The following is a 19,378-nucleotide window of genomic DNA, read 5'->3' as shown; positions in this document are numbered from 1 at the left end:
ATATATAATTATTATGATCGGGATAATTATTTGACCTATTAAATTACAATTACAAATTTAATTCTTGAATTTTCAATTTCTTATCTTATAGGTTTGTAAATTTTAATTGATGACTTGAAGATTTTTTAACTTTTAAATTGTCTAGAATGTCCCTAAATTTTATACCATTCAATTGTGTCTAATTGGGGTGATAGTTGGTTTGGTTTTGTCGGTTTTGGGGTCAACCAAGAACCAATCCAAACCAATCGATTTTATAAAAAACAGATCCAAATCGATGTCTAATAAAAAAACCAATAGACCGATTTTTATTTGGTTCAATTTATTATTGGTTTGGTTCTCAATTTTTTACATTTTCTTTTTTTTCTTTCAAATTTTAATTCTTATTCCCAACTTTGTTTTAAATGACCTCATTTTTGCTAATTTAAAATTAAAATTGGGTTCATTTCTTATTTTATAAATTGAAATTGGACATCTTTTTATTTTTTTCTTGCCACTTGCTAAATAAAAAATATGAACACTTCATAATAATTGGTCTTTTTTCTTTTTCTAAACAATAAATATATATGCACCATAATAATTAAAACACTAAAAGAAACCTAATGTTAGAGTTTATTTTTTAATGGTATATCTACCCTCAGTTCAGTCCGATTTTGATTGGTTTTTCCAATAAAAAACCAATCTGAACCAATACATTTTGGTTTTCTCCAAATACAAACTAATATGTCCAATTTTATACTAAAAAATAAACCAAACCAATGAATTGATTTGGTTTTTCAGATTTTCGGTTTTTTGTTGCACTCCTAGTGTCTAAAAGCGCCATTGATGTATTTGCCATTTCTTAACTATAACAATTTTATGTCTAATAAAATTTAATGTTATACTGAATAAGTTTATGGTTTTTAATTATGTTTATGTTTTTTTTTTGGAGGGGGTAGAATTAGAACAATGTCTTGGTTATGTACAAAATTGGAAATTTGTGAACTTGTTAGACACAAAATAAAAAAAATAGGGTGTATTCTATTAGAAAGATTTTACATGCAGTTTATTCTTTTAAACAAACGTAACAACAGAAATTACAAAGTACTCTGACAAACAAGAAAAGAAACATCTCTTGGATACAAAAAGAATCCTCAAAGGGAAACAATTATGCCACAAAGCACTTGATCCCGAGCATCCCATCCTAGCCAACTCGTACGTTGGTATTGGAAGTACAGGGCACGTAATGGACCAGAAAGAAGCTGAATCTTCTTAATATCAGCCACATAATTAGCCAAGTCCACATAGACCCCCATAGTGCATTTGAGCATCTAAATAAAGAATCTGACAACACCAATAATTGAGATAATACCATTCTAACTGCCAAATGGAGGCCTTCTTAAATAGCCAGCGCTTCAACACCTGTACGGTGAAGGGAATCGAATTCCCCGGAAGCATGAGATTGCTTTGTATTTTATTTTTCAGTTTTTAAGGAAACAAAAACAACAAAGAAAACAGAAATAGTAATGGATAAACATTATAGGAAGCATGCTTTACAAGAAGAAACAAAGGGATAAAGCAACAAACTTTTGTTGAATCTCGAACTCTTCACGTTTTCCTCTCCATATTCTCAAGAACGTTTCTTCAATAAACAAAGGACACCACCGCAAGTGCAACCTTGTTATTCTCTAGGAATCCAAGGGTAGAAGAGTAGTTTCTATCAGAGGAAGAATAATAGAGACTGGTTTAGAGAAAAAAAAAAATTGAGAGGAAATCTAGATTGGAGGCTAGGTTTTTTTCACAATGAAATTTCATCCCCTAAATTGGCCATAAAGAGATATTTATATGAATCCCTTCTCCAAGTCTTTCCCAGTTTAACCTTAAGCCCAATTAATTAAATAACATTTACTCAATTAAATAACATACAAATTAAATAACCATATATATTAAATCCAATTTAATATATATAGTTAATTAATAAATAAATAAACATTGTATGTTTATTTGTCTTCACCTTTCAAAATTAATTAATTAATTCTTCATGATTCTAATTCATAAGAATTTAATATTTGAATCTTATTTAAATATTTTTCTCTTAATTATGGATCACATCTATAATTAGCTATATTATATTAATCTCATTAATATGCTGTTTCATCAATTGACTTGAATAATTCAAATCATTCCTTTTATCTATCCTTTAGAAGCTAAGAAGGAGACCTTATGAACCTATAGAGTAGAAGCTCCAATGATATGAGATTAATTAGTTAAACTCTTTAATTAAATTAATCATTCTCGTCATTCCACTAAAGACCGATAGCTACATTCTTTGCACTATAGATATATTTATGTGTCCACTGATATAACCAATCAACAGTGAATCGACCGACCCTTCAAAAATCGCTCATAACTATAGTTGAGTCAACCGTTTTACCCCTGTAGTTACCTTTAACTTAAGTACCACTGATTTCCCTAATGAACAAACATTTTATAGTCCAACTATAAACTAACACCTCTCGGACTAGTGAGAGGTTGAAGCCTCAATGTTCAAGACCCAGAATCAGTTATTAAGGGAGCAATTTATCTACTTTTCCTAAGGACGAGAAGAAGTAAATTCAATCTTGTGCAGTTTTGTTCCCAACTCCCTATTCGAGCAGATCCCCAAAATGGTAGGCTTGTTCAATCGACTAACAAGATAACTCTTGTTGAGTTTTACACCCTAAAACTCATAGATAGTAAATGTTATTAATTGTCTGTCATCAATAAAAAGTTATGGATGTTAATTCAATAAATGTTATTACTTGTATTGTTGTCTATTTTGTCTTAATAAACCTAAATCCAATAAACTAATATCCAAGGTTGTTTTATAAGTCTTGAATTGTATGTGGAGACATACAGAGATCAATGCTCAAGATACAACCTAAATGGTCTATAGTATAGGGATAAGGCTAGGTACCTTATCCTAGTAACACTATGGATACGACCCACTTTGTATTTGATACAAATGTAATAATCCAACACGTTCGTGTAGGTGACACGCGAGTGAGAGTATCTTATGCAATGAGGTTGCATAAGACTGGATCGCGAATTAGTAACCACTAAATGTAACACTATTGACTAGTTATGTTTCTATTTCAATAGGATGACCTAAGTGACTTAGTCTTAATTCCTGAGTATATTATGAACTCCTGTTCACGAGAGATTGTCCTTTTATTTGTATGGGTGAGGGTGGCTAGATCGCTAGCCCAATATTCCTACATTTTGGGGACAAGACCGAGTAGGGAACTAGGAACGTAATAATACAAGATAGAATTCGCTCATTCCTGCCTTAAGGGTAAGTAGATAAATGTTCCCTTAAGTGGTGTCTCTGGGACTTGAACAAAAGGCTCTACTTTCTCATTGGTCCGAGAGGGGTTTCTATTTATTGGTTGGACCATAAACAAATTGTTTAGTAGAGGAGCACTGGTACTTAAGGAGTCAAAGGTAACCTAAGGGTAAAATGGTAATTTGACCCAGTTGGAGTTACAAACACTCGTTAAGGACTAACTTGCTGGTATTGGTCTATATCCGTGGACATAGAAATATATCTGTAGTGAGAAGAGTGCGACCGTGGTCTTTAGTGGAGTGTACCCACAATTAACGAATATTGATTAATTTGGTTAATGAGTTTAGCTAATTAATCTCATATCATTGGAGCTTCTGATCAACAGATCTATTAGGTCCCTTCGTTAGCTCACTAGAGAATATTTAAGAGGGATAATTTGAATTTTTCAAATTAATTTGAGGAAACTCTATATTAATGTGATTAATATATAATTAATTATGGATATGATCTATAATTAAATTGGAAAGTAATATTTGGTAAGATTCAAGTTAATTAATTCAAGTGAATTAAATTCACAAAGAATTAATTAATAGAGAGGTATTGCACATATACATGAGATGTATATGATAATTAAATATATACATTAAATTGGGTTTAATGTATAAATAGTTATTCAATTATTGTGCAAATTAAAATTAAATAAGTGTTATTTAATTGGGCTTGTTGGGTTGTATGTCCTAAAACTCGTAATTTGTAAATAGTAAACATATATAGAGTTTATTCAGAGAAATGTTGTTAAATGAAAATAAATTAATTGTTTAATAACTCTAAATCCAATAAACTCCGAACTCTTAGCTATTGTAATGAATACTTGGATTTTTTGTGGAGACATAAAATGGATCAAGTTCGAGTAACATAGCCTAAACAGTATATAGTACTTGGATTAGGTTGGGTACCTATTTCTGAAGATACTATTGAATACGACTCGCTTTATGATTGTTACAAATGTTGTAAAGTGTCATAAACGATGTGATCAGTTCGTTCATGTAGAGACATGTGAGCGGAGATGTTCTACACGATGAGATTGTGTAAGACTGACCACAAAATAATCACTGTTACGTATTAACACCGTTTACTATTAACACTAATTAATTTCACTTATTGATGATCTAGATAACTTGATCTGAACCCTGAGCTGTCTATAAACCTCTGTTTATTCGGGAATGTCCCTTGATCTGCATAAGTGAAGGTAAGCTCAATAGTACTACTCAATTTGCCTCCCATTTTAGGGATAAGACTGGGTAAATAGCTGGGGACATAGAATTTGCAAGATGGAATTCACTCCTACCCATTTTAGGGATAGTAGAAAGGTTGTTCCCTTAAGGGCTGATCCGGGTCTTGAACAAGAGTCCCCATCCTCTTGCTGGCTTGAAAAGGAATGGATTTAGTGATTAAGATCCTAAATCAATTATTCATTAGAAGGACAGTGGTACTTAAGGAGAAAAGATGTAACTCAGGGGTAAAACGATAATTGACCTAGTTAAGGTTATGAACAACCTGTGAAGGATCAACTTATCGATGACGGTTATATCAAATGGACACAAAATATATCTACAGTGAGGAGAATGCAACTACAGGCTATGGTGGACAATTTTGTTAGTTAACGAATGTTGATTAACTAGGTTAAATAGTTTGACCGGTTAGTCTCGGATCGTTGGAGTCTATGATCTGTAGGTCCATCAGGTCTCATTGCTAGCTCATTATGGACAACATTGAAGAATTAGGTGAAGTGAGAATTTGAAATGTTCAAATTCGGCCTTTAGGAAACATTTATTTTATATAAGATCTAATTTACAATTAAATAAATAAATAATTATTTTATTTTGGAGAGTTTTTTTTATATAAGATTTTAAATAAAATATTAGCATGAAAGTGTTTTAAAAATTGATTAATGTGATCAATCAAAATTAAGTATCAAAGTCAATTCCATATGTGATATTTAATTTTTAGTTTATTAAATTAAAATTATTTTAATTAAATAATTTCTAAAATATGAAAAATGTATTTCATATTTGTCAAATACAATTGGTTTATTATAATTTTTTAATAAAAAATTAGTTAGTAGAAAAATCCAATTGTTGGATTTTCCCACTAACTAAGTGGGTTTTGAAGTGGCTTATGCAAAAGCTAATTGTCACGCTTCGACTGATTTCAGTGGCTATGCATGCGGCACTTGGGTGCTATCGGGCTTCAATGACACTCCAAGTAAGCCTTTAGAGGTTAAAAAATGTCTAAGACACGAAGGGAAAGGGATCGTTAGTAAGCGGGCGTTAGCGAGTTTGAAGAATGATGCTATATTTCTTTGAGAGAGCTTATTGCTTGATGATGTACAAATGAGCCCTCCGGGCTTATTTATAGTAGCGCCTAATCGACTTAAGGCTTAGACCGAATAAAAGAGGTTGGTGAAGGCTATTTTAGGAATTTCTTACATACATCTCAGCCTTTCTAGGCTTCTCGCTAAGGATCTATATACATCCAGGTCTTTCTAGAACATTCTAGACTCTTCTAGATTCATCCAGCACGTCCCAACCATTGTCTAGCCTTGAAAAGCACGTTCTAGAGTTCTCCAGAGCCATCGAGATCTGTCTGTGCCTTTCTAGCACTGTCTAGAGTCTTCTTGATAGTTCCAGTCGACTCTTAGTACCGCCCAGCCCTGTCTCAGTCTGTCTGGGCGTCTCCCGTGGGTGCTGGCATTGTCTAGGCTTTTCTAGAAGCTTCCAGGCTTGTCGGGACCGTGAGCGATACGTTTGAAAGGCCTGCGCGTTTGAGCGCAGATGAAGCGTGCGGATAGAATCCGTCGAGGGTTTTCGGGTAGCTGAGTGTGTGGGGCCTCGCGCACGCTGAGTCTGGCAAGCACGCTTGGCATGGCGCACACGCGTATGCATGCTTAAGGCGATGCGGGCGAGCATTCTGCCCTAATCTCCTGAGGTGTAATGGACTTGCCGAGCCCTTCTTGGTGAATGCTAAGGGGCTCATTTTCGAAATTTTGAGGACCATTTTACAGGGCGTGACACTCTCCCCCACTTATATTCGCAAACATTATCTTTGCTCCTCTTCTATATTCTTCAATTTTTTCTAGGAATTGCCATAGCAGATCCTCATGCTCTCAACTGGCTTCATCTTCAGATAATTCATGCCATTTCACCAAGTGTTTGGTATAGTTGGGAACCCCCTCTTTTCTTTACTCTTTTTTTGGCCATAATCTCTTTAACCTTCCTATCATATTTGGTCACTACAACCGTCGGAGCTCGAGTAGACTTGCTTCGGCTTGGGTCTTCCGTGTATTCATAGAAAGGCTTCAACATGCTTACATGGAAGACATTGTGAATTCTGAGCTTAGGAGGCAACTCTACTCGATAAGCGGCCTTCCCTACTCGAGCGATGACGGGAAATGGTCCTTCATACTTTCTGACCAACCCCTTATGCACCTTCCATAGGGACTTAAATTGATTTGGCATTAATTTTATCATCATTCTATCTCCCTCTTGATATTCTTTAGGACGCCTCTTCTTGTCCGCCCATTTCTTAATGCGTGAAGCGGCATTTTCTAGATATACTCGAGTGATGTCTTATTCTTCTCTCCACTCTTTGGCAAATTTGTAAGCTGAAGGCTTTGGTCCTTCATAAGCAGCTATTAAGGCATTTAGAGTATTGGGTTGACGGTTCATTACTATCTCAAATGGACTCTTCCCGGTGGATTCACTCCTTTAAAGATTATAAGAGAATAGGGCAATGTCAAGAAGATCCCGCCAATTGTTCTGATGAGCACTAACATAGTGTCTTAAGTATGTTTCGAGCAGTGCATTAATTCTCTCTGTTTGTCCATCGTTTTGGGGATAGAAGTTTAGGTCCGTCCCCATTAGTTTGAACAGTTCTCACCAAAATTTGCCCATGAAACAGAGGTCTCAGTCACTGATGATGCTCTTGGGCATTCTCTATAGCTTCACAATATTCTTGAAGAAGTGTCGTACTGCTTCATCAACCTTCACATTGGTCGAGCAGGGAATAAAGGTGGCGTATTTACTGAACCGATCTACTACCACCATTATACTTCTAAACCCCTTCGATTTAGGTAGGGCCACGATGAAATCCATGGTGATACTTTCCCACAGTTTTTCAGCAATGGGCAGGGGTTCTAGTAAGCCCATAGGTTGCTGCTGTCTTATCTTATCTTGATGACAAACAAGACAAGTCCTCACATACGTCTCTATGTCATCCTTCATTCATGGCCAGTAATATTTATCTTGGGCAAGGGCGAGCGTTCTTTCTAAGCCCGGGTGTCTAACCCATAATGAATCATGGCACTTCTTGAGGATAACCTTCCACAAATTCCCCCATTTCGGTACAAAGAGACGGTTGCCAAGGGTGACAAGGGTGCCATTCTGCTCCCAGAACCTCCGAGTTTTTCCTTCTTTTGCTAACTTGAGTAGATCTTTAGCTAAAGGATCTTGTTGCATACCTCTCTTTATGCGATTGATGAAATCATTAGTAAGTATGCTAGTGAGAGTGGCGAGCATCGCTTTCCTACTAAGGGCATCGACCATCACGTATGTCTTGCATAGCTTGTATTCGAGCTTATAGTCTAATTCGACCTTAGAGGTCTTGCCTTCGAGCTTGCTTTGGTGACAGTTTCTTTTGTGTCTGGAAATAGTTGGTAGCAATATTATCAGTCATTATTGTAAACTTTCTACCTAGCAGATAATGTCTCCATGTCTTTAGACAATGGACAATGGCCGTCATCTCTTTTTCTTGGACAGAGTATCGCCGCTCAGTATCATTCAATTTGCGAAAAGGCTTTTGTATGCAATTGTATGCCTGTTTTGCATCAGTACTCCTCCAATGGCATAATCCGAGGCATTCGTGTGTACCTTAAAGGGTTTAGAGAAATCGGGAAGTATCATTGTCAATTCTTGAGAAACAGTTTCTTTGAGCTTTGTAAAGGCTCTTTGGCATTCCTTCGACCAATCCTAGGCTTCATTTTTCTTCAGTAGATTGGTGAGGGGTATCGCGATAGCAGAGTAGCCCTTGATGAAACGCCTATAGTAATTGACAAAGCCTAGGAAGGACCACAATTTAGGAATATTAGAAGGAGGTTTCCAGTTTTGTATTGCACGTACCTTGGCTATGTCCATCCATAGCTTACCGTCTTTAATCCAATGTCCCAAGAACTCTACTTCCATCTGTGCAAATGAGCATTTCTTCTTCTTGATGTACAGTTCGTTTTCTCGGAGTACTTGAAAGACTTGAGTTAAGTGATGTATATGTTCTTTAAGGGTTCGACTATAAACCACGATGTCATCCAAGTAGACCACTACGAACTTGTCCAAGAATGAATGAAATAATTTGTTCATCAGTGTGCAGAAAGTAGCCGGGGCATTGGTCAGGTGGAAGGGCATGACTAGAAATTCTAAGCTCCATACCGAGTCACGCACGTGGTCTTTGCTTCATCTCCTACTTTGATTCTGCCTTGGTAAAATCCGAACCGTAGGTCGATCTTGCTGAAGTATTGGGCTTGACTAAGCTGATCAAAGAGATCGGCTATCAAGGGTTTTGGGTACTTATTCTTGACTGTTGCCTTGTTGTGCACCCGATAATTGATACATAGTCGTAAAGACCTATCTTTTTTTTTTTTTTTCTGGAAAAGCACTGGGGCACCGAAGGGGGCTTTCGAGGGCGTGATGTACCCCACATTGAACAACTCTTTCAGTTGTCTTTTCAATTCTTCAAGCTCTGGTGGTGCCATGTGGTAAGGGGCCATGGCTGGTGGTTTGGCTCCTAGTTCCAACTCGATTTCATGGTCTACCCCTCGCCGAGGGGGTAGTTTCCTTGGTAGCTCATCAGGCATTATATCTTGATACTCATCAAGGATCTGTTGTATGCACGCAGGGATAGGGGACTGACCTCGTCCATCCCCGTCTTCCTCTTCCTCACAGAGGGCTCTTTCCGAGGTCAGGATGAAGCTTTGGCCTTTGATGATCCCATGCTTAAACTATAAGGCTGAGATCATGTTGGTGGGTCTCTCCTTACTTTTTAAAGGGACTACTTGAAGTTTATGTTCTTCCATGATCACTAGTGATTTTGAGAAGGGAACAAGGAATGCAAGAGCACTATTGAAAAAGGCTAGTCCGAAGAGTACCTTGAAGTCGTCCATGGGTACAACAGTAAAGTCCATCATACCTGTCTAATCTCCAAGTTTTACTGTAACATTCCTGGCTATGCCTCATATGGGTTTAGCGCCAGAGTTGATTGCCTTTATGGTGCCTTGTTCCTTTGCGAGGCTAAGGTTGAGCCTCTTGGCTTCTCGCTCGTCCATGAAGTTGTGTGTGGCGTCAGTGTCCAGAATGGCGATCGCATCCTTTCCATTTATCATGATATCAGCATAGAGGAGGCCACTTTCCTTACTCTCATCAGGGGTCAAGCTTTTTGTAAGAGCGGCTAATTGTTGGAGTGACCCCATCATGGCTACCAGTTCTCCCACATTTTCATTCTCGCTAAACTTAACCACTAGAGCATTCATAGCCTTTCGATTGGGACAGTCTCTTATCCAGTGAGTCCCATCACATGTGAAACAAGGCTTAGGGGGTTTAGAGGAATGACCTTTATTTTGAGGCTTCCCTTCCTCTGATGAGGCCTATCTCCCCCACTTTTACTTGGACCAGGCTTCTTCCCCTTGCTTTGGGACGAGTAGTCGACGAGTGTTTCAGCAGCAGCTATTGCATCATCCAAGTTCTGGACATTGCGCCTATCCAATTCTACCCATGCCTAGTCTTTTAGGCCATCCTTAAAGTGGAAGAGAATGTCCTTCTTAGATAAATCTTGTGGTGAATTCTTTGACATAATCAAGAATACTCTCGGTTTGCCTCAATCTTCTCAGTTTTCATCGTACCTCCATATCGGTATTATGAGGGACAAAATGCTTCCGAAGCTCTATCTTAAACTGTTCCCTTGTATTAATGTTGCAGAATCCCTATTCGTGTTCGGCATGCTTCCGCCACCACCATAGTTGGGCAACATTACGAAGGAATGTAGGAGGATTACTTATTCGGGCATTATCATCAGATACTTCTAGAGCTTCAAAGTATTGTTCGAGTCCGAATAAGAAATTCTCAAGCATTGTGGCATTGCGGGTGCCATTGTAGGTATCCGATTTGGGTATCTTGAGCACGGTCGCACCAGACGCAGCGGGAGTATGACTAATGGATGTCGGGCCACTAGTGTTACAAGGGGCTTTACATTCATTTCGAACTTTATCTATTTCAGAGTAAAGTTCTTGGATTTACCTTCAAGTGCTTTGTGTAAGCCGGCCACCTCGGTGGTGAGAGCACTAATCTCTCTCCTGAACGCTTGGCCAAACTTCTTAATCATATCACGGGCCGCTGAGGTTACCTCGACATTCTCCTGGATAAGGGCATCGTAATCGTCGCTCAACCTACCAACCGTTTGTTGAACATCTTCCAAGCCTTGCTCAAAGGCAACAATGTGAGTGTCCATGTGTCCTCGCACAGCCGAGCCTTTCGATTTCGAGCGCTTGGTTGAAGAATGATGTTCCTTTCATCCTTGAGTGACTGGTCCCTTAATGACCTGTTCAGCAGGGGATACATGTTCCTCCTCAATTGCCATATGCGCAAAAATGTTGTCAAGGGGTATCTAGGTTTGAGACCGTTGCTCTGATACCACTTGTCATGCTCCGACTGATTTCAGTGGCTATGCGTGCGAAACTTGGATGCTATCGGGCTTCAATGACACTTCAAGTAAGCCTTTAGAGGTTAAAAAATGTCTAAGGCACGAAGGGAAAGGGATCGTTAGTAGGCGGGCGTTAGCGAGTTTGGAGAATGATGCTATATTGCTTTGAGAGAGCTCATTGCTTGATGATGTACAAATGAGCCCTTCAGGCTTATTTATAGTAGTGCCTAACCGACTTAAGAAGGTCGGTGGAGGACTATTCTAGGACTTTCTTACATACATCTCAGCCTTTCTAGGCTTCTCGCTAAGGATCTATATACATCGGGGTCTTTCTAGAACATTCCAGACTCTTCCATATTCATCTAGCACATTCCAACCGTTGTCCAACCTTGCCGAGCACGTTCTAGAGTTCTCCAGAGCCATCAAGATTTGTTTGGGCCTTTCTAGCACTGTCTAAAGTCTTTTCGATAGTTCTAGTCGACTTTTAGTACCGCCCAACACTGTCTCGGTCTGTCTAGGCATCTCCCGTGGGCGCTGGAATTGTTTAGGCTTTTCTAAAAGCTTCCAAGCTTATCAGGACCATGGGCGATACGTCTGGAAGGCCCGCGCGTTCGAGCGCGCACTCAAGCGCTGTGCGGATAGAATCCATCAAGGGTCTTTGGGTAGCTAAGTGTGGGGGGGCCTCGCGCACGCCGAGTCTGGTAGGTGTGCACGCGTATGCGCACTTAAGGCGATGCGCACGGGCGTTCTGCCGTGATCTCCTGAGGTGTCATGGGCTTGCTGGGCCCTTCTTGGTGGATGCTAAGGGGCTTATTTCCAAAATTTTGAGGACCGTTTTGTGGGGCGTGACATAATGCTTCCTTGAATATTCAATATAATCTTCCACAAAAATATCTTTTACTCTCCAAATAATTTAGTGAAATTCCCTATCTTTCACTAAAAATTCGGTCCCACAACTGTGTTATTCAATCGGAGAATAGCAAGGATTTACCGCTGGTGGTGTCGATTGGTCATAGAAACGAAGATTCTTGTGGAAACTACAAATGTTGTATTTCTAACTCTCTTTGCATGCTTAATCCTAGTTTATTTAATATAATTAGAGTGTTATTTATCCAGTACTTTTGCTGTAGATGCTTTTCTTTATCCAACAATTGGTATCAAAGTAGGCTTATAACGTTCTATGCATTTGGTGGGTGTTTTTCATATGATGAATGCTTTGTGGGCTAAAGTGGATACATTACAGTTTTGATATTTGTTTTCTCATTTTTTTTATTGTTGAAATTGTAATTGCTCACATGTAGATGAGTATTAATGTGTTACAAATGGTCTATAATTTTTATGGAGTCATTAGAGTCCAATCAGGCCTTTAATTGTTCAAAAGAAGTGGTAGAACTGAAGCTGGCTAAGAGCATTGGTGAAGAAAAACCTCCCAAACCTGGAAACAAGATTTCAAACCCGTTTTCGACCCAACCCAATTCGGTGAGCTCCTAGCATGCGCCTGACTTTCCTCTGCCCGACCCATTCGGGCGCCCGATCCACTTCGTGAGCTGCGCGCCCGATTACTCCAGCCGTTGACCTGCTCCAGCGTGCATTGATCGGTCTAGTTCAACTTGGTTGAGCCGGTTTGATCGCATGAACCTAGTCTTTTGGAGTTTTTAAGCCGGTTTGAGTGGCTTTTGGCCTGTTTAGGTTGGTTCAAAAGGTTTGAGGCCGATTCGAGGGAGCTACTTGCTGATTTTTGTAATAATTTTAGTTATTTGTTTGTTTAAATGCCAAAATCGGTCCATTTTAGTATTGTTTAATTATTATGCATGTGATGTATGATATTGTTTTTATTACGTATGCATAAAGTATGCCATATAGTTTTAAAAAACCCTACCATAGGATAAGCATGTGACATGTATTTATTATATATTTTAAGTGTGATAATGTATATAGTATGCATGCTTAGATTTTCATAATTTAATATAAGGGTTAAAAGCATGAATTTTTATTAGGGAAGATGTTATAGATGAATGTTCTAGGGTTTTATAATTGTTATAAATCTCGACTTTTAAAAACTATAACAAAGATAGATTGCATGCTCACCTAGGGTTAACTAGTGCAATTCAATCGTTTTTTTAAGAGTTAAAATAGATCGATTACTTGTAAAACAAGAGTTGTTTACTTACCCAGGGAGATCTTGTCTAAGGTTGGGGGTACTTAAGTTGATGGTTTACGGAACACCTCTTACCTGGAGATCAAACTGGCGTCTAAGTCAATAACGCTAGTTTTATGAGCATGCGTGAGTGATGTAAGGTAATAAAATTGGTTTATCACCTAGACATCATAGGTTAATTCCCGGTATAAGAGTTATACTAGGAAAAATTACCTAGACTTAGGTTGGACAAAATTAGCCAGTAAATAACCAAGTTAGTACCCAATTTTATAAAATAGAACACTTCAGTGGGAGATTAATAATATATGAGATATATTATTTCTAACTCTCACGTCTTTAAGAGTTCACATCGTGAGATCCATGTTCGGCTTCGAGTTGCTATTTGGGCAACCTCCCTTCGAAAAGTGTTTACATGGGTCAATACCAAGGTGAATAGGGGAAGTAGTTCATAGTAAGTGGGTGAAGGGTGTGTGTCAACACATCCTACAGTCTCTTCCATTAGGTCACACCGTGAGATTTCTATGTTGCGTCTATTGTCATTTTTAGGTGGCACTAGCTAGTCGTTAATCATGACGATCCCTTCGGATGGTTGTAACATAGGATTCGGAACACCGTGAACTCTAGATATGGATAGAGTTACTTAGGTCCGTTTTCAAACAATTGTTTCTCCTTCATGGGCTTGTTTGATTCCAATCTCTGTAATTCAAAAATGGCGGGAATACACTTACTAAGTGTTAGTAAAGTTGTTGACCAAATAAATGGTAACTAAGTACTATAAGGATAAGATTTATTTTGGTATTAGTATTTAGTCAAGTATGCCTTGATTTAGTGAATGAGTAGTTGATTGCCCTTTGATGGGGGCTATTCTGACTAACTGAAGTATCATTGCAAAAGAATAATAAGTATGGGTAAATTATTATTTGCTAAATAAATTGGATTAAAAATTAGAATTAATCAATTCACTAATAAATTGCCTACTTTTCAGCAATGACAATAACAATTATACAACTGCTAGCTTCAGAAAAACTTAATGGTGATAATTATGGAACTTGAAAATCAAATATCAACACGATATTAGTAATAGATGATCTCCGATTCATTTTAACAGAGAAGTGTCCTCCAACCCCTAGTCCCAACGCAAACCAAACAGTTCAGAATGTGTATGATAGATAGGTCAGAGCTAATGAGAAGGCTCGAGTTTATATTTTAGCTAGTTTATCTGATGTACTGTCTAAGAAACACGAGAAGTTAGTTACTGCAAGAGAGATCATGGACTCTTTGCAGGGCCTGTTTGGACAACCGTCTACATCTACCATGCATGACACAATTAAATTCGTTTACAACTACAGAATGAAGGAAGGAACCTCCGTAAGGGAACATGTTTTGAACACGATAGTTCACTACAATATTACAGAAGTGAACGGAACCATCATAAATGAGAAGAGTCAAGTTGGATTCATCATATAGTCTCTTCCGAAGAGCTTTTTTCAATTCAAAACGAATGCTATGATGAATAAGATAGAGTACAACTTGACGACTCTTCTCAACAAACTTTAGATTACGAATCTTTATTGAAAAAAAGGTTCAGAGGTAGAAGCAAATGTTGTTTCCACCTCAAAGAAGAAACCCTAGAAAGAATCGTCTTCTAAGAGTAAATCTAGCCCTTCTTTTTCCAAGAATATAGGCATTCAAAAGAAACAGAAGGAAATTGGGAAGGGAAAAGGGAAGGCTGCACAGAAAAGGAAGAAGAAGGTAGTTGCTAAAGGAAAATGTTTCAATTGCAACAAAAATGGGCATTGGAAAAGAAATTACCCTAAATATCTTGCCGAGAAGACATCTAAAAACGAAAAGCAAGGTAAATTAGATTTATTAGTTATTGAAACATGTATAGTGGAGAATGAAGATTTTACTTGGATATTGGATTCAGAGGCCACTAATCATATTTGCTTTTCTTTTCAGGAAACTAGTTCCTGGAGGTAGCTTGAAGAAGATGAGATTACTCTCCAAGTTGGATCAGAGGAATGTATCTCAGTGTGGGGGCAATTAAGTTAACTTTTGGAAATAGATATCTGTATGTAGAAAATGATCTTTATGTACCTTCTTGTAAAAGAAATTCGATATCTATTTCCTGTTTGTTGGAACGTTTGTGCAATGTAAATTTCAGTAATAATGAAGCATTCTTTACAAAAAGAGGTGTACAAATTTATTATGCAAACTTAGAAAGTGACTTATACAAGTTAAAACCATCTAAAGTTGAAGCTATATATAACACATAAATGAAGGAAATCTTATCAAAGAGAACCCATGAGTGGAAGCACGATCGATCCGAATCCCTTGTGACAGAATTAAAGGCATTCACAAACATACATAACAGTTATGCATTTTCTAACAAATTACATCATGCTTTAAAAATTAAATACAAAAGGAACGAGATACATACCTTAGAAGAATTCTTCTTCTACTGATCTCTTGCTCTCGTGAAGAATGGAACAACAACCTCTCACTGTCGCTGAGAACGCCTACCAATCTCTCGTTGTTGCTTAGAACAGGAACAATCTTCTCCATGAACAAGCAACCTCCCAGACACCACCACTCGAAAACCTTGGTATTCTCGGAGAGAGAATCGAGGAGGTATGGGCTCTGTTGGATTTGGTAGAGGGATGGAAGAAGCAACGATCAAACTATATGATCAAGTAAGTGGGAAAATGAATTGTCTATCGCATAGACTTTGTGTGCTTGATCGTTTAGTAAATCTCGCTAGGTACACGATCCTTTAGCAAAAGGCACTAGATTGTTTACACAATTGTTTAGTAAACTCTCGCTCTCGCTAAATCATTTACACGATCATTTAGTAAACTCTCGCTCTCACTCTCGTTGGATCGTTAACATGATCGTTTAGTAAACTCTTATTCTAGCTAGATCGTTTACACGACCATTTAGCAAACTCTCGCTCTCGCTGGATCGTTTACACAATTATTTAGTAAACTTTTGCTCTCATTTAGTCTCTCGTGAGACTCATCGTGTAGTCTCTTGTGAGTAAACGATTAGTAAGTTACTAACTGATGCGATCTATTTCAAAAATGAAAACATTTTTCATTTTATCCTTCAGTTATGAAAACTGAACATAACCTCCCACTTTCATGCACGGTTAAAGGAGAAACCACCCACATCTATCATATTATTGTTTAATTATAAATAAATATAATAACTAACTTATCATATTATATTTATAACTATAGACCTTTTCTCCTTTGTTTAATATAAATCATATTTATATCATAATCCTCTAATTAATGTATCTCATACATTATGCCAATTATATCACATATAATTGAACCAGTTTAATTATATCATATATAATCAAACTCCCTCTTGTCAATTTGAATACTTCAAACTGACCCAAAAACCGATTCTCAACTTGAATCCATTGAGCTGCCAAGGGGACCTTATGGACTTGTAGCTTGAAGCTCCAACGGTATGTGAATAGCTGATTAAACTCTTTAATCACGAGATCCACCATCCGTTAACTACCGAGCACTTCACTAACGACCGACAGCTGCACTCTTCTCATTACAGATATATTTCCGTGTCCATCGAATATAACCAATCAACAGTGCGATAACCCTTCACAGATCGCTCGTACGTACAATTGGGTCAATGTACCGTTTTGCCCCTGTAGTTACATCTAACTCCTTAAGTACCACTAATTCCTATAATGAACAATATATCATAGTCCTACTATGTGTGGACATCTCTCGGGCCATGAGAAGGTGTGTGGCGCCACATCGTTCAAGCCCCAGAATTAGCTCTTAAGGGAGCAATCTATCTACTTACCCCTACTTCGAAGAATTAGTGAATTCCATCTTGTATAGCTGAGTTCCCAACTCCCCAATCAGACGAATCCCCAAAGTAGTAGGTTTGAGTCGGCAATTTGGCCACTCGCACCCATGCAAATCAAAGGACCGCCCTCATAGACAAGAGTTCCCAACTCACTCAGGATCAAGGTCATGTTACCTACGGTCATCCTAGTGAAATGAAAGTCTTTTTCATGAACGAGGTTATATAACGAGACTAAACATTTCATGGTCTAGTCTTATATAAACTCTTTTGTATAGGACACCCCCACTCACATGTCTCCACATGAATGATTAGGATCAGACAAACTGTAGCACTTTACAACACTTGTAACATCTACAAAGTGGGCCGTATCCGTAGTGTCACCAGGATAAGGTTTCCCTCCTATGTCCATATACTACAGACCATTTAGGTTATCATTTAAGGCATGATACACTTGTAGGTCTCGACATACATGCTTAAGTTACAACGACAACTAGGGATCTTAGTTTATTTGTTGTGGTTAATGCAAATAAAATATCTCATATTTCATAGACAACAGTGAAGAAAATATCTCATATTATTACATCACAAGCATTTGTTCATACACGTGTTTATAAACTACAGGACCCTACGAGAATTTAGGGCATCAACCCCAACAATAAATTAAAAAGAACTAAAACTCAAAGAAAAAGGCAACGCATTTCTCAAAGTACCTATCTTTGGCACTTGAGACTTGGTCATATTAATCTCAATAAGATTGAGATATTGGTTAAAAGTGGACTTCTAAACAAGTTAGAAGATAACTCTTTACCACCATGTGAGTCATGTCTCCTAGGAAAAATGAAAAAAAGATCTTTTTCTGGAAAAGGTCTTCGAGCTAAAGAAACCTTAGAGCTCGTGCATTCGGACCTCTGTGGGCCGATGAATGTTAAAGTATAGGGAGGTTATGATCATTAGCTTTATTGATGATTATTCAAGGTATGGTTATATTTACCTAATTCATTAAAAGTCTGAAGCTTTTGAAAAGTTCAAGGAATTTAAGACTGAGGTTGAAAACTAATTAGGTAAATCTATTTAAGACACTTCGATCAGATCGAGGTGGGGTGTATTCGGACTTGAAATTCTAGAACTATATAATAAAACACTGGATTCAGTCACAACTCTCTGCATCAGGAACACCTTAGCAGAACGGTGTACCTGAATGGAGAAACAAAACCTTATTAGACATGGTTCGGTCCATGATGAGTTATGCTAAGTTTTCTAACTCGTTCTGGGGATATGCAGTAGAGATGCAACTTACATTTTGAATAACGTTCCCTCTAAAAGTTTTTCAGAAACAACTTATGAGTTATGGATAGGGCGTAAAGCTAGTTTACGTCATTTTTGGATCTGGGGTTTCCCGACACACGTGTTGGTGCAAAATCCTAAGAAATTGGAACATCATTGAAAATTATGCTTGTTTGCGAGTTACCCTAAAGGAACGAGAGGTGGTCAGTTTTATGATCCTCAAGATGATAAGGTAATTATATCAAAAAACGCCATATTCCTAGAAGAAGACCACATACGAGATCATAACCCTGGAGAAAACTGGTATTGGAAGAGATTTCAAAAGATGCTATAGACGGAAAACCAAAAATTGTTGATCAAGCTCGCTCATCAACAAGAGTTGTTGATAGATCAAGGATATCTGGTCCATCACATCTTACTTAAGAGTTGAGAGAGCCTCGATGTAGTTGGAGGGTTGTGAGATAGCCTGACCATTATATGGGTTTAACTGAAACTGAAGTCACCATACCTGATGATGGCTTAGATGATCCATTAACATATAAACAAGCAATGAATGATATTGATCGAGATTAGTGGATCAAAGCCATGGATCTTGAAATAGAGTCTATATACTTTAATTCAATTTGAGAACTTGTAGATAAACCTGATGAGGTGAGACATATCGATTGTAAATGGAACTACAAGCGTAAAAAAAACTATACAGGAAAGGTACAAACCTATAAAGCCGATTAGTAGCAAAGGGTTATACACAGGTTGAGAGGGTGGACTATGAAGAAACCTTCTCACCTGTTGCTATAGTTAAATCAATAAGAATACTCTTGTCCATTGCCACTTTTTATAATTATGAAATTTGGCAAATGGATGTCAAAACTGCCTTTCTAAATGGAAATCTTGAAGAGAGTATTTATATGGTCCGACTAGAAGGGTTCATTGAACATGGTCAGGAGTAAAAGGTTTTCAAACTGAAGAGATCTATTTATGGATTGAAACAAGCGTCCAGATCCTGGAATATAAGATTTGATACTGCGGTCAAATCTTATAACTTTGAATAG

General features: G+C 37.8%; 1 pseudogene; it reads right to left on the bottom strand.

The window, feature by feature from the left end:
• Window positions 1–6,359: 6,359 nt before the first annotated feature.
• Window positions 6,360–10,852, bottom strand: LOC150032599 (uncharacterized; annotated as a pseudogene).
• Window positions 10,853–19,378: the final 8,526 nt, after the last annotated feature.

The sequence above is a fragment of the Benincasa hispida genome, chromosome 11 (genome assembly GCF_027475165.1).
Source record: "Benincasa hispida cultivar pf3 chromosome 11, pf3_genome.v1.1, whole genome shotgun sequence".
Taxonomy (NCBI): Eukaryota; Viridiplantae; Streptophyta; class Magnoliopsida; order Cucurbitales; family Cucurbitaceae; genus Benincasa; species Benincasa hispida.
This window is presented reverse-complemented; position numbering and strand designations above follow the sequence as displayed.